The sequence below is a fragment of the Brienomyrus brachyistius genome, chromosome 8, assembly GCF_023856365.1.
Source record: "Brienomyrus brachyistius isolate T26 chromosome 8, BBRACH_0.4, whole genome shotgun sequence".
In the NCBI taxonomy this organism is placed as follows: Eukaryota; Metazoa; Chordata; class Actinopteri; order Osteoglossiformes; family Mormyridae; genus Brienomyrus; species Brienomyrus brachyistius.
Genome location: NC_064540.1, coordinates 632,648 through 655,649, shown reverse-complemented (window position 1 = coordinate 655,649; position 23,002 = coordinate 632,648).

The following is a 23,002-nucleotide window of genomic DNA, read 5'->3' as shown; positions in this document are numbered from 1 at the left end:
AACAGGCTGGATGCGAATCTCAACACTCATTAATAAGTAATGAAAGCCTGCAGTAATTGGAAGAGTCTTCTTGGTTCTGTCTGCTGCTGAGGCATTAGACCATGGTGTTCTGTGTTTGATATAAAATAAAAGGAGAACAATGTTGTTTTGTTAATATTGGAAAATAGGAACTAGTTTCAGCGGCTAAGATGGGAAGAGAGGGACATGTGCTTTTGACTACGTAGTCTGCTCACTGTCAGGCAGAGACATCTGCATTCAGCAGTGCATTAGCTTCCTTTGAATAGAAGAGTCTGTTGAGTAGAACCTGTAAAGTTTAGCTCAATGCACGAAGTTACAGTGGTAAATAATCATAGCCAACTGTTTAATGAGGATGTTAAACTGGCAGCTTGAGAGAGGCGTCACATATCGCGGTTTGTTCTGTGATTTCATACTCCTAGTGGAAGAGGAGAGTATCAGTCATGCAGCTGTGGGTAGAATACCAACAATCGAACCTTTTACAGTGACCCTTTCAGTCTTTCATTTCTGATAATCATCTGTAAAAAAAAAAAAGCTTGATTAACACTGATTTCAGTAATTACCCAATTGTACATGTGCTGCGATTGAGTTTTCAAAATAATGAATCATTTGTGCTGTTCCTTTTCCAGTTGTCAGTTTGGACCGTCATTAAGTGGAAAGAGAGATGGACAGAAAAGCAGGCTTTGCAGCTTCCTGGCAGAAGCTGTGGAATCTAGAGTAACAGGAACATTAAGTTGCGCAGGATACTGTGCAAAAAGTCTTATGCCGTCAAAGAAAATGTTTAAAGCTATTTATCTGGCTAGTAAGTGCATAAAAACATAATTAACATTTGAATATATGCAAAGGAGTGGTAGCACAGTAAGAAATAACAGGAATTTCTTTTGTTCTCCAAAAAGATTTTGATATATAGATGAATGGCTAGATGAACACCGCTTCAGTTCCCAAACCTCTATTCAGGGACATCTCAGCCGTTCCAAGTATTTATTGAATTTCACCACCAGCTCACTGAATTAATTAACTTAGTTAACTTTGTGGGGTATTCATTAGCCAAACAGGTTAGGTACAGTCGGTACAGAACAAGCACAGAGGTATATTGGATAATTACTGTAAATACTAGGGTGACTTAATGAGAGATTTTAAAATAGCTAAACTGACACACTTTGACAGACGTAAAATAATAGTTTGATGCCAAGATAGAGATGATTTCAACGCGGCAAACAGACATGCTACAGGGGAAGGATAGAGAATTCATACCACAATTAATGCTCAAGAAAACCTGATCACATTCAGATACCTGCTACTGCATTACTAGATGAAGTTCAATAATATTTTGAATCTTATGTGACAACATAAAGACAAAAAGAAGATATAGAAGGAATTACATAAATGTTATGTGAAAGCCAATTCAGTGGAAGCCGTTTGCCATATTACAGTTAGATACTTTATGCACGATAGTGTCTTGTGTGTCACCTACTGATCACAGTGAAATGATGATAGTCAGACGGACGGACGGAATGGTGTACCTTTGCACTTCAGGGAAAAATCAGATGCAACACACATCTGGGGGAGAATTACATTTAATCTGTCTTTCATTTACTAAGAAGACTATGTGAGGTCAATCCTGGAAACTATAGAGAAGAGAAAATATGTATTATCCGGAGGTAGCCTGGACCTGCTGCTATGTGGCCACACTTTGTTTCTCATCGGTAGTGACATTATCACGGCGGGAAGGCCTCTCATTGAAACAGCTGTGATCATTATAATCATTACAGAGAGCAGCACCAGCACAGCCACCATGCCTGCTGCAGAACAGCTTGGATTTCATAGACGTGTGTGTTTAACCTACAGGACGGGTGTGTCAATACCATTCATATTCCTCATAAGCCGCTGCCATTCGGGGCAGACGTTAAAAGAGAAAGTGAAATATAAAGTTATTTCTTTTCTTCCCATAAAAAATATAGCAAAACCAAATGAACAGACCTGCCAGATTTTTTCAGTTTATTCTGTTTTATTATTTTTTCATAGCAAGACCATATTTTAAGCTTACTTGACTTATTTACATATAAAACTAGTGTGAGAATTTCTCACTGGAACATAACAAATACAAGGACTTTTAAGATACTTTTAAGAACAGATAATTCATCTGTTATTTTATACTTGCAAATTTTGGGATGTATATGTTTATGTCCCAGGACACATTTTTTTGTTACATGTTAACCTCTCAAAAGGGAGATTTTTTTTTCATGGGCTGGATCAAGTCAAACCTCTTACTTCAGTCTGCGGGTCCATTTAATTAATTTTGTTTTGCACGCTGCATAGCTGCCAGTTATCTTGTACTCCATAATGAAGATGAAACAGACTCAGCCTCAGCTGTCTGGCCCTGTCATCCAGTAATCGAGCTTCACGCCACACGGTCTGTTGTTCCGAAAGCATAATGTCAAAACTCACAAAATGACTGCAGTAGCCATAATGCAAGGTGTACGTCAGCACTTCAGAATGGCGTTCCAATGCTTCAAAGCTCTGTCCTCCAAAAATGCTAAATTATTCCAAATATTTCCTATATACTATACTAAGGTGCATAAATATTTATGTGCATATAAAATATAATGAGTCTATTCCAATTGTAAACATCTGTTTACTTCGCATAGGCAGAAACCAACATGCATAGATAGTTGGCATGTTGCACTCAGCACTGTTAGTTGTCACTGGATAATGCCACTGGGACACGTCTTCACGGGAAACGTATTGTGTATTTGGGAGAAGTGCTCATTAACCATTCTGTCTGAAAGCCTGTGCAGCACAGTTGAGCAATAGAATGCCGAGTCAGCAGACAGTTACCCTGACCAGGCGTTCCTGCGCTCATCTCCGACAACATGTCGCAGGTCTGCCGCCAGCCTGCCAGCTGTGCTCCTGACTCCTCTTCGCGGTCACGAAGCCTCTCTTCATCTCCGGCATTTAGACCTCCCTTTCTGATAGGTCCATTCCCGCAAAGCACGAATGTGCCGTAGCCTTGATGACCTGGAGTATGACAGACCACATGCCCTCCTACTCAAGTCTTACAAAACCGTCCTTAAACTAACCTATTACCTTTCAGTCCCAGAATGCATTTCTCAGCTGATACAAGCTCGATTCCAAACGTTGACACACGGCTGAGTATCTCTTTATTCTAGTCGCCTTTTCACTCTTCCCTCTCTCTCATAGTGTCTATTCATCCATCCAAACATGACTGCACTATTCAGACACTTGAGCCACCAGATTCTCCTGAAATCCGTTGCTCAGGTTAACATATACTAGGCACTGCAACAAGCCAGTGTCTGTTATTCTCAGGCGACCTGTGGCAGGGAATCATGCAGGGAATGATCTCTTCACTTGTCGCTGTATATAACCTTCATTTGGCTCAGTTCTGTCCTCTAATTTTTTTATTTTTTTACTGCTGGTACTTGGATGCCACCCAATTCCGCCTCCATTTCCCTGCCTCCCGTGGTCCCACACAGGTTTCTTCCCGTATCACATCATGCCTAGCCAATATCTCCACCTGGATGACTAACCACCATCTGCAACTCAACCTGTCCAAAAAGGAGATGTTTTTCCTCCCTGCCTGTGATTCATCCCACCGCAAACTCGCCGTCAACCTTGCTTTTGACCTCAGCAGTCTCATTTTTGAGCTGTCCAAAGGAACGTTCCACCCCCCCCCCCCCCCCCACACACACTTTCCCTCCATTGGCTCAGTTCTTATTTATTTACAGAAAGCAAAGAGCTTGATAACTCATCAGCCTTCAAGCGCACATAGGCTCAGCCTCAGGAATCAATCAAGCGCTGTTCCTAAACATTCAATATCGTAGCAAGGTCTCAGATTGTTTCTTTCATATTTCTCCTACATTTAAAAACTCCCCATTATTTCACGACTCCTTGATGGAAAATAATGAAGGAGAACACCTAGATGATTTCAGTAAAGGTACAATTCCAGAAGCTTGGTACTGGTGCACAGGGCACACAGTCTTACCTCTTGAACAGCATCTCCTTTGGGTCCTGCCTGCCTGACTGACCGGATGTCACACTCCCCTTCATTTCCTCGCTGCAGCCTCATGGAACCGCAACGCATTTTTGCTCATTCTCGGGACTCCAGAGTCACTTCCACCCGGCCACACTAAAAACCCCATCTGTCTGTACAGCACTTAATCCCAGAAGCCAAGAAATTAGGACAAGGAGTGATATGTGATTGATTTTATTGTTCATCAGATAAACATTGTTTTTGAATGATTACAAAAGCTAGGAAATGGCTGGTATTGTCAGTTCCAAATAAAGAAATGCAATAAAAGAAAATTCTTGCTATTACATGGCTATTTCTGGTTTAATGGCACTACACATGCATATATACTTATATACATGCACACAGATATAAAATAATCACATGATGTTATTTATAGCAGATGCTATCATTAATACACTATTCTGATACATCGTTTGTAGAGGGTGCACAACCGGTGAAATGTCACTTTCAACAAACTTTTTTTTTTAATTAACGTCAAATCTTATAACTAAGAGCTATTTCATAATTGGCTTTTCTGCAAAGCTACTCGTCGTGCATGTGCATAGCTTGCGTACGGAGGCGGGAATCAGTCAGTCTAATTAAGTGCATGGACCTGTGATGATGTCTGTAGTTCCTCTCCTATCTCTCGAAGAAAAACACCATCACTGCAAGGCATAGATTGGTCACAGCTTTCATGCGCCTTCCTGATTATTCTTGTGAGATTTTTCTTGATATGCTTCAGTCTTAAGCATTGATTACTTGTTACGTGGTTCGCTGATGCCTCATTTTTTTTCATCATTTTTACAGTAATTTAAAGATAAACTATTTGAAATTATTGTCAACCATGGCATGGATGAATGGGTGGATGGATGGATGATTCTGAACTAGAAAGTGCAGCTTAAGATAGTAAAACTTTCCTAACAGGCACTAAAATATCAAAGAGCTGTAAATATTTATCTGAATAAACGTAGATAATCAGAGCAAAGTAAAACTAAAGTGTGTTAAGGACAAATGTAGGAAAGCATTGGAATAGTATGGAGCTGTACATGTGCAACTGTATTCATTTTATGTGTGTGATTTATTTTACAAAAGGATTATCGTTGCTTAGTGTATTATGCACCATAAAAATTCTGCTACCTCATTGTCAGGAACTTGGGGTGTGAGTGCGGTGGTGAGAGTGTGATACTCTGTACTGTGTAGGTACAACTGGGGTTGTTCATTTATAGACAGTGCTGGTCAACCCATTGGGTAACATTACAATGCCCATCTTCTGAGACTAAGAGAAACTGGGCAGTGAAGTTTGCCTGCAGGGGGCTGGCACTGGGCACAGAGTTCCCTCATATTTTTCTGCAGGCTACTCTGTCCTTATGTCCACAGTGCAACTCACTGGAGCTGCATGCATTGCACTGCCGTACCCTGGAACGGGCGCATGTATTCTGTCACGGATGCTGAAAGACCTAAGAGAGAACGCATCATGCCAGGAGATTCACAAGGTATAACTCGCCCTCAGAAATCTCCTGAGTACCTTTGTTGTTGTTCCAGCCACTCGCCTGTGCATTCAGTCAAAGACGGTTTTTAAGGAATAGTGGAGAAGCCTATAGAATAACGCCTATGTTCTAATCTGGCATTCATCACTTATGTGCGCCTCATATTCACTGATACGATATTCAGTCATGTACACGGACCCTGCAGGTTTCCCCAGGGCAGTACACAGACAGCACTTAGGGCAGGGGTGGCCGATCTTATCCGCAAAGGGCCGGTGTGTATGCAGGTTTTTGGTATAACCTTTGGGTCAACTGTTCAAACCCAGGTGTGAGAACTCTTCAGCCAATCAGTCCTCTAATTAGTGACCTCATTAGGGAGTTGCAGTGAAAATCCGCATACGCACCGGCCCTTTTCGGATAAGATTGGCCAGCCCTGGTTTAGGGCATCTTCAGGAGAACATGAGGCTGACCATGTGATCAGGATATCTGTCCAAAGAATCAGGGTTTAAGTGCAGAAATAAACATTCCATTTTGGAGCAGAATATATTTGTGTAGGATACGGGATCAACTTGCGTTATGTATGGTTACATTCTAATGGGAAACCATAAATTCCACATCGGGCATTAATAAAGTATATATCAATCAATACATCCATCCATCCATACATACATACATCTATCTAATATTAATATGTATTTCTGCCCTGTGACCATCAGAGCTAAATAATGATGTCAAATGGTCTGTGTTTGTCCGTACCTTATAATTTCGAAGGAGGCTGCATTGTGTAATGCCCTACAGCTGGAAACAGGAGCTGTGAAGCATATGACAGTCTATCACAACTTTCCCCTACAACTGCTTACTGCATGTTCTTGGTTTATGATGTTTTTTTCAGGACACTTCCGTAGCTGGGGACAGAAGGTATGTCTGCTATCCAGACCCGATGACCTGCTAATCCAACCCAACACCTGCATCTCAGACCCATTTCAATGCCACACTTGCAAAAACATTGGTCAGAATAGGATTGACCTTTGACATTCTGAAGATTCAGCTACTTTTATTTACTCAGGGTTCTCCCTACAGGAAAACACCACTTCCTGTCCAACGCCGGTGTTGTGGAGCTGATTATCACAGACACCCCCTAGTGGCAGAGATGTCAGACACTGCATTACAGAGTAGTTTTTTAGTTAATGACCCTCCCCCAAGCATGATTTTTTTTAATTAAACCATTTAATTTATTCCCTCCACATTTTCCAGAGCTCTGCATTTTGTCTTTTCTGAAAAAGAAAATATCATTAATCTTTTTCAATATGCAAATTCCTTCAATATGCAGGTTACACAATGGCAAGCGACTGTAAATGCTATACTTGTTTGTCGTGTTCAGGTTTTTCAATTCCAAGTTTAATTTTTGTGTTTTGTAGCTTTTTAAATTCTATTTCAGTCTCTGGACTCCTTTTGTAAAGATGCCTCACAGTGTCTCCTCCCACGCTGAAAGCCATGGAAATATGCGGTCAGCGATTTTTTAGCAACGCTTCTCTGTGTCATTTTTTCTAGTGAGGATCTATCAAAATTCTTCTGTTTGCGATGATTATTTGCTCTTCTGCTGTGAGCTCTGTAGCGCCATCTCTTCAGCTGATATGCCAGTCACTGTCCCATGTTAAGTGAATGCAGTCAAATCTAGATAATCACGGTGATTGAGGAAGGTGTTAACCATCCATACCACTGCAGCTAACCAGTACTGGGAAGGTTTTGGTTGGTCAAGCTGGTTAGCTTAAAGAAATTCCAAGTTTATTAACCTTCCATTGTGTTACAAAGCCTTCTGTCATGGATTGAGGAAAACGGGTAACATTCTAACAAAATTTGTTAGATACTGTATCTAGCAGCTGCTATTCTCTTGTTGATTAAAAAAATAATAAGGTATGAGGTTGCAGTGAATTAGGAGGACTGGAGCAACACAGGTTGCTGTGGTGAATCTGGTTTCCTGCTGTTTCACGCCACCGGGCAGAAGCAGGATATAATCCAAACCGCATGGATCCGCAGATGTATCCTGCCATTTGTGGGCCGCGCAGGTTAGCAGCGGATGCTATGCGTCTGCAGCCCTTGATGTGTAAACGCCTCTGGACATCTAAGTACCATCAGCAGCCGGACACACTCCTCCACAGCGGCAGCATTCCCACAAGCGAATGGCATCGTTCAGGGGGATAGCATTCCGTGCCATGAGGTTACAGTCAGGTTGGACTACCGAGTCAGATGGATTTCAATCCAAGCAATCGGCTGCTTCTGCTACATCCAGAATGGAGGATCACCAGCAGGCAATTTGCAAGTTGTATGGAATGCGATCGGGTCAGAATGCGATCGCATTCTCACATTCGACCTACAGTGTGCTGAGGAATTTTGGCCATTCTCATAGGAAATGAGGACATGAAGTTAAACTTCTTCTTAAATTCAAATTTGTCATACAGCTTGATTTATAGCTTGATATGCAGGTTTTGCCTTGTCGGCGTCTGATGAAAACTCTGTATGTCCACTTTTAGATTTTTGTGACTATCCATCCATCCATCCATTATCTCCCGCTTAATCCGGAGTCGGGTCGCGGGGGCAGCAGCCTCAGCAGGGAGACCCAGACTTCCCTCTCCCCGGCCACTTCGTCTAGCTCCTCTGGGGGGACCCCGAGGCGTTCCCAGGCCAGCCGAGAGACATAGTCTCTCCAGCGTGTCCTGGGTCTTCCCCGGGGCCTCCTCCCAGTGGGACATGCCCGGAATACCTCCCCAGGGAGGCGTCCCGGAGGCATCCTGATCAGATGCCCGAGCCACCTCATCTGGCTCCTCTCGATGCGGAGGAGCAGCGGCTCTACTCTGAGTCCCTCCCGAATGACTGAGCTCCTCACCCTATCTCTAAGGGAGAGCCCAGCCACCCTGCGGAGGAAACTCATTTCGGCCGCTTGTACCCGCGATCTCGTTCTTTCGGTCACTACCCAAAGCTCATGACCATAGGTGAGGGTAGGAACGTAGATCGACTGGTAAATCGAGAGCTTCGCCTTTTGGCTCAGCTCTCTCTTCACCATGACAGACCGATGCAGCGCCCGCATGACTGCTGACGCCGCACCGATCCGCCTGTCGATCTCCCGCTCCATCGTTCCCCCACTCGTGAACAAGATCCCGAGATACTTAAACTCCTCCACTTGGGGGAGGACCCCATCCCCAACCCGGAGAGAGCACTCTACCCTTTTCCGGCTGAGAACCATGGTCTCGGATTTGGAGGTGCTGATTCTCATCCCAGCCGCTTCGCACTCGGCTGCGAACTGCTCCAGTGAGAGCTGAAGGTCACGGCTCGATGAGGCCAACAGAACCACATCATCCGCAAAAAGCAGAGACCTAATCCTGAGGTCACCGAACCGGACGCCCTCAACGCCCTGGCTGCGCCTAGAAATTCTGTCCATAAAAACTATGAACAGAATCGGTGACAAAGGGCAGCCCTGACGGAGTCCAACCCTCACCGGAAACGAGTCCGACTTATTGCCGCCCATGCGGACCAAACTCTGGCACCGGTCATACAGGGACCGAACCGCCCTTAAAAGGGAGCCCGGTACCTCATACTCCCGGAGCACTCCCCACAGGACCCCACGAGGGACACGGTCGAATGCCTTTTCCAAGTCCACAAAACACATGTAGACTGGTCGGGCAAACTCCCATGAACCCTCCAGAACCCTGCTGAGAGTATAGAGCTGGTCCACTGTTCCACGGCCAGGGCGAAAACCACACTGCTCCTCCTGAATCCGAGGTTCGACAATCCGGCGGACCCTCCTTTCCAGGACCCCCGAATAGACCTTACCAGGGAGGCTGAGGAGTGTGATCCCCCTGTAGTTGGAGCACACCCTCCGGTCCCCCTTCTTAAAGAGGGGGACCACCACCCCGGTCTGCCAGTCCAGAGGTACTGCCCCCGATGTCCACGCGATGCTGCAGATGCGTGTCAACCAGGACAGCCCCGCAGCATCCAGAGCCTTGAGGAACTCTGGGCGAATCTCGTCCACCCCCGGGGCCCGGCCACCGAGGAGCTTTTTGACCACCTCAGCGACCTCCACCCCCGAGATAGGCGAGTCCACCCCCAAGTCCCCACACTCTGCTTCCATATTGGAAGGCGTGTCGGTGGGATTGAGGAGGTCTTCGAAGTACTCCCTCCACCGACCCAAAACGTCCCGAGCTGAGGTCAGCAGCGCACCATCCCCACCATAAATAGTGTCGATGCTGCACCGCTTTCCCGCCCGGAGCCGCCGGATGGTGGACCAGAATCTCCTCGAAGCCGTCCGGAAGTCGTTCTCCATGGCCTCACCAAACTCCTCCCACACCCGAGTTTTTGCCTCAGCGACCGCCAAAGCCGCATTCCGCTTGGCCTGCCGGTAGCCGTCAGCTGCGTCTGGAGTCCCACAGGCCAGAAAGGCCCGATAAGACTCCTTCTTCCGCTTGACGGCATCCCTTACCACCGGTGTCCACCAGCGGGTTCGGGGATTACCGCCGCGACAGGCACCGACCACCTTGCGGCCGCAGCTCCGGTCAGCCGCCTCCACAATGGAGGCACGGAACATGGCCCATTCGGACTCAATGTTCCCCGCCTCCCCCGGGATATGGGAGAAGTTCTGCTGGAGGTAGGAGTTGAAACTCTCCCTGACAGGGGATTCCGCCAGACGTTCCCAGCAGACCCTCACTATACGCTTGGGCCTGCCAGGCCTGGCCGGCTTCCTCCCCCACCAGCGGAGCCAACCCACCACCAGGTAGTGATCGGTTGACAGCTCCGCCCCTCTCTTCACCCGAGTGTCCAAAACATGCGGCCGCAAGTCCGACGACACGACTACAAAGTCGATCATCGAACTGCGGCCTAGGGTGTCCTGGTGCCAAGTGCACATATGGACACCCTTATGCTTGAACATGGTGTTCATTATGGACAGTCCGTGACGAGCACAGAAGTCCAATAACAAAACACCGCTCGGGTTCAGATCGGGGGGGCCGTTCCTCCCAATCACGCCCCTCCAGGTCTCACTGTCGCTGCCCACGTGAGCATTGAAGTCCCCCAGCAGAACAAGGGAGTCCCCAGGAGGAGCGCTCTCCAACACCCCTTCCAAGGACTCCAAAAAGGGTGGGTATTCCGAACTGCTGTTTGGCGCATAAGCGCAAACAACAGTCAGGACCCGTCCCCCCACCCGAAGGCGGAGGGAGGCTACCCTCTCGTCCACTGCGGTAAACCCCAATGTACAGGCGCCCAGCCTGGGGGCAATAAGTATGCCCACGCCCGCTCGGCGCCTCTCCCCTCGGGCAACTCCAGAGTGGAAAAGGGTCCAACCCCCCTCAAGGAGACTGGTTCCAGAGCCCAAGCCGTGCGTCGAGGTGAGTCCGACTATATCTAGCCGGAACTTCACAACCTCGCGCACCAGCTCAGGCTCTTTCCCCATCAGAGAGGTGACATTCCATGTCCCTAGAGCTAGCTTCTGCAGCCGAGGATCGGACCGCCAAGGTCCCCGCCTTTGGCCGCCGCCCAGATCACCTCGCACCCGACCCCTATGGCCCCTCCCATGGGTGGTGAGCCCATTGGAGGGGGGACCCACGTGCCTTGTTCGGGCTGCGCCCGACCAGGCCCCATGGGTGTAGGCCTGGCCGCCAGGCGCTCGCCATCGAGCCCCACCCCCAGGCCTGGCTCCAGGGGGGGGCCCCGGTGACATTTTTGTGACTAATTACTATAAATATACTATTACATACTATAAATATGGCCATTCTCATCTGTCCATTGTTTCACATCTAATTGATCAATGAAAAAATATTTTATGATGTATTCCATTAAATTAGTATTGATGTTTGTAATAGGAAACATTTGCATTCATGATGCTTGTTTGTATGAATTACTTTATATCACTAATTTTAACGATGACATTGATAGCTCACTAACTAATGTTGTTAATTGTGAATATAATTACACAAAAAGTATCTGGGGGGGGGGGGGGGTGTCACGCTCGGCGCGGGCAGAGCGGCGATCGGGCGGGCGAGCAGGCAGAAACGGGCAGACAAGCCGTAATCAGGGCAAACAGGGGTTTATTCAGGGGATCCGGGGCAGGGAACAGAAGACGCCAACTAACATCAATGACAGACACGGGTTAGTATAAATCAGGAACTTAAATACGTTAAACAAGGCAGCAGGAAACAAGACACGACTGGGCACGATCAGGAACTCACACGTGGGTAATTAGGGGGCGTGGCACACACGAGGAGCGGACGAGCCGGGCATGACAGAACCCCCCCCCAAAGGCGCGCTACACCGGGCGCGCCCGGGAGGAGGCGAAGGACGGGACGAGACCGGGAAACCAGAACCTGAAAGACAAGAGCAAAAAAATCAACGGGGAACAGGGAACAAGACAGACAGGCAAAACAAAGAGGCAGGAGCCAGGACAGGACACCACACAAGACAGGAAAGGCCGACAGACAGACCAGGAAGGGAGAAACAGCGGGAACAGGAGGAACAAAAGGACCAGGAGTGAACGAAGGGAACAGAGGAGGACGAGGAGCAGAGACGGGAGGAACAAAGCGAGGGGGAGCAGAGACAGGCGGGACAAAGAAAGGGGAAGCAAACGAAGGAGGGACCAGGGCAGGAGAGAAGGGAGAGAAGGCGGGGGAACAAAGGGGAGCCCGTGGGAGCCCCAGCGGGCGACGGGGGGCGACCGGAGGGGCCGCAGGTGGCCGGGAGGCCGGAGCCGGAGGGGACCGAGAAGGGGCCGAGGAGACAGGGCGAGGGACCCGCGGAGGGGCCAGGGAGGGAGCAGGAGGGAGCACCGGGGAAGGGGACGAGGGAGCAGGAGGGGCCCACGGCGAAGGCCCGGAGGAGGGGGGAGCCGCAGCAGGCGGCGACGTCCGGTGGAGGGCCGGAGGTAGGGGCCCCGCAGGCAACCGAGGAGCCGCCGTCGGGGAGCCCGCCGGCGACCGACCAGGCACCGGAGGGGGGAGCGAGGCAGGGCGACGAGGCACCGGAGAGGGACCCGCAGGCGACAGCCGACCCGGAGGGCCAGGACCCGCAGGTGCCAACCGAGCCCCAGCGCAGGCGAGGCAGGGCGAGCCAGGGGGCAGGGCGGGCGGGACCCCAGCCCTGCGTCTGTGTCCCCTCCCCTTGCGGGACACAGACAGGCCGACCCTAGGTCGGGGTCGACGTGGCCGGGACGAGGGACAAGGGGTTACAGGAGCGGGGCCAGGGACAGGCAGTAAAGTCATTCGGGGCGCCTCGGGAGCTGCTGCAGGCGGAGGGGGCGCCGGGACAGGAACAGGAGCGCGGTCAGGAACAGGAGCTGGCTGCAGAGGGGGCGCCTGCCCGGGAGCTGCAGGTTGCTGCAGTGGGGGCGCCTGCCCGGGAGCTGCAGCAGGCGGCTGCAGAGGGGGCGCCGGAACAGGAACAGGAGCGCGGTCAGGAACAGGAGCTTGCTGCAGTGGGGGCGCCTGCCCGGGAGCTGCAGGTTGCTGCAGTGGGGGCGCCTGCCCGGGAGCTGCAGCAGGCGAAGGGGGCGCCGGGACAGGAACAGGAGCGCGGTCAGGAACAGGAGCTTGCTGCAGTGGGGGCGCCTGCCCGGGAGCTGCAGCAGGTTGCTGCAGTGGGGGCGCCTGCCCGGGAGCTGCAGCAGGTTGCTGCAGTGGGGGCGCCTGCCCGGGAGCTGCAGCAGGCGGCGAAGGCCGCACGGGATAGGGATCCGCGGGCGAAGGCGGCTGCGCAGGCAGCGGCGACCGCACGGGAGCGGGGTCCGCCGGTAATGGCGGCTGCACGGGAGCGGGGTCCGCCGGTAATGGCGGCTGCACGGGAGCGGGGTCCGCCGGTAATGGCGGCTGCACGGGAGCGGGGTCCGCGGGCGGCGGCGGCCGTTCCGACGGCGTAGCCGGGACCGGTGCTCTCCGGACAGGAAAGGCTGCCTGGGGAGACAGCCTAGCAGAGCTAGGGACCATCCGGGCGATTGGGGAGATATCCCGATCCTCCTCCGGGAGGGCCGCCGGGATGAGGGCACATGCCCTTAAGGCGATCGTCGGGGCGATCGCCGGTTCCTTCCGTCTCCTCCTCCGGCTCTTGGTAGCGGCGGGAGGTGGAGCTATGTCCGCCAATGCGGACGGCGGAAGGACTGGTCCCCGCTCGCTGGGAGCGACGGAGCGCTTGGTCCGGAGCTGAGCTATCCGCAGGAGACCCTCGTGCAGCTCCTCGGCCAAGCGGGCTTCTAGGTCGAGGGCTAGCTGGCCGAGGGTCCTCTCACACCAGCGGACGAGGCTCCACGCTGGACGATCCTCAGTGATACCGGGTTGGGATCTCCAGTACGCTACCTGTTCTCCGAGGCGGAAGTACTCCTCCTCGGAGATGTATGCAGCCTTGTTGTGGTCTGTCATTCTGTCACGCTCGGCGCGGGCAGAGCGGCGATCGGGCGGGCGAGCAGGCAGAAACGGGCAGACAAGCCGTAATCAGGGCAAACAGGGGTTTATTCAGGGGATCCGGGGCAGGGAACAGAAGACGCCAACTAACATCAATGACAGACACGGGTTAGTATAAATCAGGAACTTAAATACGTTAAACAAGGCAGCAGGAAACAAGACACGACTGGGCACGATCAGGAAATCACACGTGGGTAATTAGGGGGCGTGGCACACACGAGGAGCGGACGGAGCGGGCGTCACAGGGGGTGGGTTGTCACTTGCTCCTCACGAGGGCACTCACCAACATTTGCCCCCTCCCCTTGGGGAGTGCTCACCATTATTTGGCCCCTTCCCTCGGGGGTGCTCACAATCATGTGCCCCCCTCCCAGCAGGGGTGCTCAGGCTACAGTCCCACGTTTGACTGACGACTGGACGCCAGGGCCTATCAGCCTTGCTTTACAAAAGAGGGACATCCATCCACCATTTTTTATTTATTTACGGATTTGTATCAAGCGCTCCCTGATTAAAATGTCTGCGTCAGGCAGTCCATCTCCTGCCGCTAGCCACCCCCGCACCCGCCCCCTCACACATTCTCCCCCCAATATACAGCCCTGCATTTCAATGCTGTGGTTCGAGAGGAGTGAGAAGCAGCAATACAGGACCAGGGCTGATGATGGCCTTGGCGAAAAATAGCATCAGAGTCGATTCCGTGAGGAATGCCGCGACCCAATTACAATTTATCGATTTTAGCAGATGCTTTTATCCAAAGTGACACATAATTGAAATCAGCGCCTGACAGACCCTGGAGCAGTTGGGGGTGAAGGGCCTCGTTCAAGTGCTCGATGCTGAAATCACTATTCTGACTCTGTGATTTGAACCAGCGACCTTCTGATCACAGGCACAATATCCGAACCCGCGGAGTCCCCCCAAGGCCCCTGTGAGGCGCAGTGGGCTTTCAGATAAACAGGCAGGGCTGCTTCTGTACTTCCTTTACTGTACAGTTTCCTGGCCATGGTGGGTAGGGGTCTAAATGGCAATAATGGATCAGAGGAGGATTAAAAGTTGAATGATACAGGAAGATTATTGAAATAAATGATTTTAGACTTTGTCAGTAATGGGATTTTTGGAAAGCTAACCATGTAGCCGTGTGATTCCCCTTGGCATTTACAAGACAGCGACTGCTCGTCACCCCCCCCCCCTCTGTGCCTCCGGGGATATTACAGAATCTAATTCTGAAGAAAAATGAATTTTCGCTACATTTATCTTTCGGAAATTAATTAATGATGACTTTGCCTTAATTAAACCACCCCAAATACTCCATTCACTTAAATGCTCCAATGTTGGGCCAGGCCTCTTGTGGTCATGTGTGGAATTACCACATTTTTTATTTATTTTTTTTTACTCAATCATTTAAAAAGCGTTGATAGCTCCCTGCACAGTGACACATGCTGTAAAAATATCAAAATGTTAAATACATTTCATTGTTTTCCAAATTCAAATGAACTCCATAATCTAACTATATGAGTATACTAACTCACACTTACATCATCACAAGGTAATCACAAGGCACTCTCTTTAAAAAAAGCACACAGACACTGAACATTGTTCAGAAGGCCTGGTCACTTCCCTGAGTCCTATACAGTCGTGAAAGCTTGCGATTGAATTAACTGCCCTTCCTCCAACCTCCCTCCCTACAGGGTTTACCTTGGGACAAGCAGATGCTCGGCCAGAAAAGAACGCAGTCTGTTCTGAGACCGGTGTTCCTGCCCACGCGCTCGTCCCTGGCCGAAAGCCTCCGCTGACGGCAGGATCAGAGCTTATCCGCGGTAATTCTCAGCATCTTGACTTTCTTTTTCGGTAATCAGCGGATCAGAGAATGAATTTATCCAGCCTGGAAAAGCACAATATTATTTGTAATATTTCAAATTGAGCTTGGGGTACTTTTTAATTAAAAGCAGTGGCTGTAAATCGAGTTTCATACTGCCCAGGACTTCAGATAACACAGAAAAGAGACTCGTCCATCTACTACAGCTTCTGTGTGACGATCGATCTGAACTGATATACATGATTATTAATGGAACCACGGGCTACAAAGCTGAACTGTTTTGAGTGATGATTTGACTGAGTTCTCCTTCTGCGTATCAAAGGCAGAAACGAGCCCACAAGCACAGTCTGAGGCAAGGATGCTCATGGGAAATATGTGCATTAGAAGCCTACAACAGGAATAAAAACAGTCAAATAAAGCATTTTAAATGCCTCAAATGCCTTTGAAAGGGTCAGGTCTGCAGCCAGAGAAGGTCAGATTTTCATGAAAAAGAGTCAATCTGCATTGGAGAGAATCAAGTCTGAGGAGTTAATGACGGATTGGATAAAGTCAGGTTTGGAATAAAGAAGAAATATGGATAAGAATGAATGGAGTCTGCATCCAAATTTTAAGCCGCAAGATGCTCAGGCATCTGTGATGATGAAGGCTGTGCTTTTGATGGGTCCTTAGTGCTACAAAACTTCATCAGCAAACAACGCCATTAGCATCAGAGTTAGCCTCCTCACCAAAGCTGCACACAAGCCGAATTTTACGTTTACTGTACGTTCTTTTATTTGGCAGATCTATTTCAAAGTGATGTACAGCACTGTGCAAAAGTCTTGGGCAGTCCAAAGAAATGTTTAAAGCTGTTTATCTGTGTACCAAGTGTACTTTGGCTTAGAACAAAAAACACAATTTAACATTAGAACATGTGCAAATTAAAAGAAACTCAATACATTGGTTTAAAAAGTCAGTGAGAGATTGACTAGCTGTATGAGGTGTGCTAGTGGCCAAGTCAAAAAATACATGGCTGCACTGGACGGTCGCTGCAAATACTAGGATGATTTTAGCAGAGGTTCTGAAGTGGCTAAGCTGACACACTTTGACAGGCATCATATCATAGTTTTACACCAACCCGAGGATAATCTAAACATCATTTTCTTTGCTTGCCTAAGACTTTTGCACAGTACTGTACATGTGAGGCAGATCTAGATCACAAGCCTATATCATTGTCAAGGAGCCAGCTTAAGGACTGTTAGACTGAACTTCCAATGAGTAACTAGTAATGAGTGTTTGCAGTAGAGCAAAAGCTATACAAAAAATCATCAGAATCCAACATCAGAAAGGCTAGTTAAAATCAACACTTCAGTTCCCGTTTGAAGGACTGTAGAGAGGTGCAACATGGAAGTATTCTGGCTGATTAATTACCAAATGTGTGGCCGCATTTTAAGTCATCTGTAGTGGTTTCACATACTGGTACCACGGTCCGTAAAGAACAACAGTAATGTATTTGCCTGATAAAAATGCTGAGCTGTGTATTCTGATGAAGCCTGATCGTCCTGTTTTTACACGAAGCAAATCTGCAAGACCGATAAATAGCTGAAATGTGGACAGCAGATGATAGCTGATTGTCTTGCATTAAGACATTATGCCTGGCAACGTCAATGATCAAACTGGACAGTGATGGAGTGTTGAATGGTTGGACTGGCAGAGAAGACAAGAAGCCTGCTCTCTTTGGTTCAGTTGGAGTTGGTGATCCCTAATTTAGGCTGCTGGTGAGGTGAGACAGAGAGAAATCCAAGCCTAGATGGTGGCATCCTCTGGAGGGAAAGTCAGGAGGAGTTGGAAGCTATCTGTGTAGGAGTGGTAGAAGAAATCTGTGACTGGATGATAGGACCTTGACAGGCAAGGTACTGGGTAAAAAGGAGGAGGCCAAGGACTAAACCTTGAAGCACCCCAGTTGTTACTTGATACCTCTGCTCCCCAAGATACTTAGAAGACTAAAAGTCAAACCATCTTAGAGCAATCTGCTTGATGCCAAGTGGAGAGAAGGTGAACATGGGGGTTGAAGTAGTTCGCCGTGTTAAAGGTTGCAAATTGGTCCATCAAATTGAGAACAGATGAGCTAAATGCAGCTCTTGCAGACTGCAGCTTACCCACAATCAGGAAAGCAATCTCAGTGCAGTGCCCAACTTTAAAACTGGACCGATGAGAATTCAAAACCTTATTCTGTGTGAGGAAATGTCAGAAACTTGATTGAGAGCGTTTTAGATCAAAGGAAACAAAAACAGGAAACGAGAGAAATGTGGTTTTTGAAAAGGCACCTGTATCACGCAAGCTATAAAATGGTTTTAGGATTGTTTTTAAGGAAATTAAAATGAAGAAAGTGTAAGGGGAAAAAAATACATCGTCCAATTGCTCTTTGAGATTCTGACAAAGATGTATTAAGGCGAAATTTCAGAAGGCAGATGGTGTTCTGTGCAGCTCAGCAGAACATACGAGATAAAGAAAATAAACTTCGACTAACAGGAGGAAGTCAAGCAACCTCTCAGAAGAAATGGTGGAGAGAGAAAAAAAAATCACCATAAAGATGTCAATCAGATTAGCGAGGAGCAACCTCAAGTATGAATGCCAGTAATATGGGTTCTGTGTCCTGTGAACGTGGAGTCCTCTTCAAAGGGGAAGACACAATGGAAAAAGGCACAATGTGAAGGTGAGGGGGCTAGTAGGCATGAGCAGGGCATGTCATGCGTGGAGCTTAGCTGCTTAACTTGACATGTTGGAAATTAGTAGACCATAAGTACTACTACAAAGCAGTAAAGCTATTGAAACTAAATCACCTGTGATGTACTTTGAAGGGATGCCTAACCTTATCCTTAGAAGCATGCTGGGTATGTAAAAAAAGGGGGGGGGGGGGCGCATTGATAGCACACAATCCCCCGAAAGTGGGGGAACGGATCGCGGGCAACACACGGCCAGCCGCGGAGACGAGCGTGACGTGAACAGCACTGAGAATGGCGACTGTCACTTAAGGACGTATGTAAATGGATTTCTTCGAGGGCATGGATGAGGGTACTGTAATGTGACAAGGACGGGCCAGGGGCACGTTCCAGAAGCCGTAAATTTACTTAATCTAAATGCAAATAGCAACAGCTGTGAAAAGTCTTATTAGGATTACCTGGCATTACCACAAGAGATTGTCAAAACCCGCTTCTTTGGAGACGTCTTACCTGCTTCATAAAGGCATCTTCCAATGGAAGATTGATTGTAATATCATGTACCTATACATATGCTATATGTGGATAATCAATAGCCCATATACTGTACCTACTTACAGAATTGGGTATTGGTTCTATGATCACTAATGTTTTCATAACTGTTTTCATAAACCAATAAGCTGTGAACAGAAATGTGAGATATATGAACATTCATTCCTTTAGATATTAGAAGAGGTGCAGGGGTGTCTTCAAACAGAATGCCTTGTCATTGATTTGTGGAACATCCCACTCCCCAACTTCTTATGAAGCTGCAGAGCACATGTACTACTGTATATGACAGCCAGTGACTAATGAGAGGGTCCTCTCAGCGTGTGCGCACGCATGCACACACACACACACACACACACACACACACACACACACACACACACACACACACACACACACACACAGGGTCTACCTATCCTTATGGGGCCCGCTCATTCACGTCTATGGGAAAAATGCTAACGCTAACTATGACAACCATAACCATAAGTAACCAAGCAAAATGCAACAGTTCTTGCATTTTTAATTTTTTCATAGCAGTCACCGATTTTTATAAAATAGAGTTTTCTCTTAAGGGGACCAGGAAACCGGTCCACATAAGGGAAAAAAAACGGATATTTATCACGTTATGGGGACATTGTGTCCCCATAAGGATAGGTATACCCAATCACACAGAGACACACACACACACACACACACACAGCCACAGAACATTCATGTCCTGTCTATCATGATAACCAAAACTGTCAGTTATGGGGGGGCAGTGGCAACCACTAGGGCATCATTTTCTGAAGGGGCACCGACTAAGCAAACTGCTGGTGTCCCCCCACCCCTCACAGTCCACGACAAAGTGAACTTGGCAGATGAAACTTGCCTGGGGCGCTATAGTGAAACAGGGTGGCCACTCAGTGCTGCTCAGTAAGCCATTCCTCACTGTAAGAAAATAAAAGAAAAAGTATTTAACCAAATATTTTACAGGTAATCGGTGCTGAAGGGGGGAAACTTTGGGGGGGGGGGGGGGTTCAGGTGATTGGATTTGAATGATTACTGTGCGTGAAGGACTCCCTACTCCAGTGAGTAACCAGTGGTGTGTGCGATTATAATACCACAGCCGCGCGGCGTAAACAGCACTCAGGAAAATCCCACAGACGAGATCTTTCCCTTTTGATCAGCGGCACAGATAGTTAGCAGAGTACAGAAATAGCCGGATTCTGCCCCTCCCACTAGAACTCTGCTCTGATGGAGTAATAAATGGCCCAAATAATCATCCCCGTCAGTTGTGAGCCTTTCAGAGGACTGGGTCCAAATGAGGCCAACGAACGATTTCCTCAGCAGAGGTAAACAAGACAGGTGAAAAAAAGCGGGGCGCGCTAACAAGGCGCCCAAGCTGGCACAGGGCAGCTGGCACAGCAGCATGGGTACTGCTTGTCTCACTCACCCATCCGCCTTGGCCCTGAGATTCTAGCACTGCGGACAGACATGCATTTACATAAAACTGGAGCCCCCCCCGACCCCATCCTCTGTCCCTTGGCTGTGAATTATTGAAGCCTAGCCGGCCCATGGGAGCAGTTAACTGGTGATAAAGCGGGGTGGCATCACGGCAGGGAGAAAGAACCTCATTTCCCCATAGCAGTGGGTGCTGCGGCTGACTGCGGGCTGCAGAGATGCTTCCCTCAGGGGCCACATTTCTGCCACATTTTCTACCAACAGCTCCATTACGGAAAAAAACAACATTATACATAGGAGGTACAAGGCGCCTTCGCCAGCAAGGCCCCTGTGTTCTTATCTAAGGTGAATACAAGTGAAAAACCAGCGTAGTCCCCTGACCTGCTGAGAGTTGCTATAACTCGCCTCGGGGAGTCAAGAGAGTGATGCCTGCTTTTTTTTTTCTTCCTCTCATGCCAACGACGCTGTTCAGTTCCTTCGACGTAGAGCGGTTATGCGCTAAGCTCGACTTGCAGGCATGCAGGTGATGGCACTAGTGCATTGCATTTTTTTTTTCTAATATTCATTTCAAAGCACTGTATCGAAAAGAAAAATATACAGATGCTCCCCAGGTTACGATGGTCTTTGTTATGATATTTCGGCTTTATGACAGGTATGATGATTCAACAATTTATTATAAAATAGACTTTGTGTAAATGGTTTTACCTAACTGTAGGTTAATGGAAGTGTTCTAAGCATGTTTAAGGCAGACTAGGCTATGAGGTTTGTTAGGTTAGGTGTACTATATTAAAATGCAAATGCAATACGATATTTTCACCTTAAGACAGGTTTATCGGAATGCAACCCATCGTAACCTAGGGAGCGTTTATACAGACGCTCCTTTACTTATGAGTTACGTTTCAAACGGTCGTTCGTAATTTGAAATGTTTGTAAGTCGTTAGTCAACATAATTTTAACGGTATACACAAGTACAATGAATTAGTATGCTGGGAGTACGCACGTTAAGCTGCTGTGTGACGGGAGTAGCGGCCAGAAGTCGTACTGGGCGGAATTGGCGTGCAGAAAAAAAAATTGATGTTGCGGACAGGAAATGGGAGCCCAACGAACATAATTTGAACTTACAATCCTCTTCGTTCGTATGTCTGAAAGTTCGTAAGTAGAGGGGCGTCTGTATTTACGAATGCAAACTAAATTTTAACAAATCGCGAAAGTTAAGCTAAAAATGTGATTTTTAATATCTAAGAACGTGAATATCAGTTCCTACCTGAATAAAATGTACATTTTAGGACTGAATCTTTCTGAAATCGGAATCTTCCTGACTGAAAATTCCCCACAGAGAGAATAGACTGCGTGGAAATTCATACAAGTTCTGTCCAACAAGGGCAAGGCAACAGGCTGAGAGAAGGTTGTCATGGACAGGTGTCTTCAGCTCGCATTGTCAGGATCATAAGGTGTAAACAAAAAAGGCCACTCCTCCCGTGTGATGCGTGAGACGATATTGTGCAGAGGTCCTGGGGGCATCAGCTCTAAGCAGGAACCCGATTTCGTCGTAGGGTCCCTGGGGCCACACTCACAGACCCCACCCATGAGGGCTGCTGGTGACACAGGGAGCAGTACTACTACAACACAACTATTTTTGCCCTATGAAACAGGAAATGATGAATTAAGAAACGAGAACAGCAACTTGCTACCATCATCCATAGAAGAGAGTTCAGAGATCACACCTGCCCTAAATCCAGCATTGTCTTGCTTTGAGCAGGCGCTCGGGATAAAAATCAATAACTCCCACGACATACAGCTTCGCAGGATTTTATGTCCTCTGATCTCCTGGATTGCCTTGCGGCCCTGGGGATGCAGCTCTGATAACCAATGATGAGCAGATAATAGGAGGCACCTAGCGAAGTGACCACCTGTACGAGGGACAACGGGATCTCAAGGCTCCAGTAAAGACATAAGAGCTCGTAGTCCTTCCCTTTCCCTTCCTGTTAAGTATTCTGGGAGGTAGGGACCAGACTGAGCTCAATACCCTTAAATGACATCAACTATGAAATTATAACAGCAGAAATGCAGTGGCAAATGTGCAATAATTTCACGGGAGGCCTCTGGGGAACCAGGAACTTCAGAGTCAGGAAGAAGACAGAAGTCAAATGTCCTGTGAACGAGTGCATGTCAGTTCGCTTATGTGCATACAATGGAGCAAATGTAATTAGCGTGTTTCTTAACTGAGACACAGAATTTATTCATCTACCATCTGTACGTTTCACTGGAATAGCAGAGGTTACACCCCACACTCCATGCTTTGATCTCGGAAGATCTGTTTGCTATGGATCAAGGAAGAAGCAGTTTTTTGTTCAAGACTTATGAACATTAATGAGGTTTCATTTTGCAGTGAAAACGCACTAATTTGGTTTTGCACAAACCATGCACCAGTTAAATTTCCCTTATAGGGAGAGCACCTGTGACTCCATGCAGCATCCCTGTGGGGTACGACAGAAGCAGCTCAAAGATGTGTGACTTCTCAGCACCGAAGCTGTCGTCATCCATCT